The following is a 478-nucleotide window of genomic DNA, read 5'->3' on the forward strand; positions in this document are numbered from 1 at the left end:
AGGAAAAATAAGAGGAAGGGGATATTACATTCAGAAAAATACATTCATTGAGATGTTTCCCTTGAAACTTTTTTTTTTTTTCTTGATTAGTAATTGACGGAAAAAAGTCACTTCTTCTGTACATACACACTACATCATTCATCGATTATTATGATTTTGAAAAAAACAAACAAAAAAACATGTATATGATTTATAAACACGTCAGATTTTTCTTTGTATATTCATTTTTAAATGTATGTATTGAAGTACTCCAGCAGATGGAAGCCATACCTTTGTCCCCAGTATATGAACCACCCATGGGATCACCAGCTTTTCATAGTAATGTGCTGTGATATAATAATAATAATGTAAGGTTGTATTATGAAAAAAAGGAGATTTTGGCATATTTTGAATATTAATTGACCATTGACCACTATGCTACTTTAAGATGTTTGGTTTGCATGTGCTAATGTAATAACTTGGACAACACACCAAAGCC

The sequence above is a fragment of the Penaeus monodon genome, chromosome 33 (assembly GCF_015228065.2).
Source record: "Penaeus monodon isolate SGIC_2016 chromosome 33, NSTDA_Pmon_1, whole genome shotgun sequence".
In the NCBI taxonomy this organism is placed as follows: domain Eukaryota; kingdom Metazoa; phylum Arthropoda; class Malacostraca; order Decapoda; family Penaeidae; genus Penaeus; species Penaeus monodon.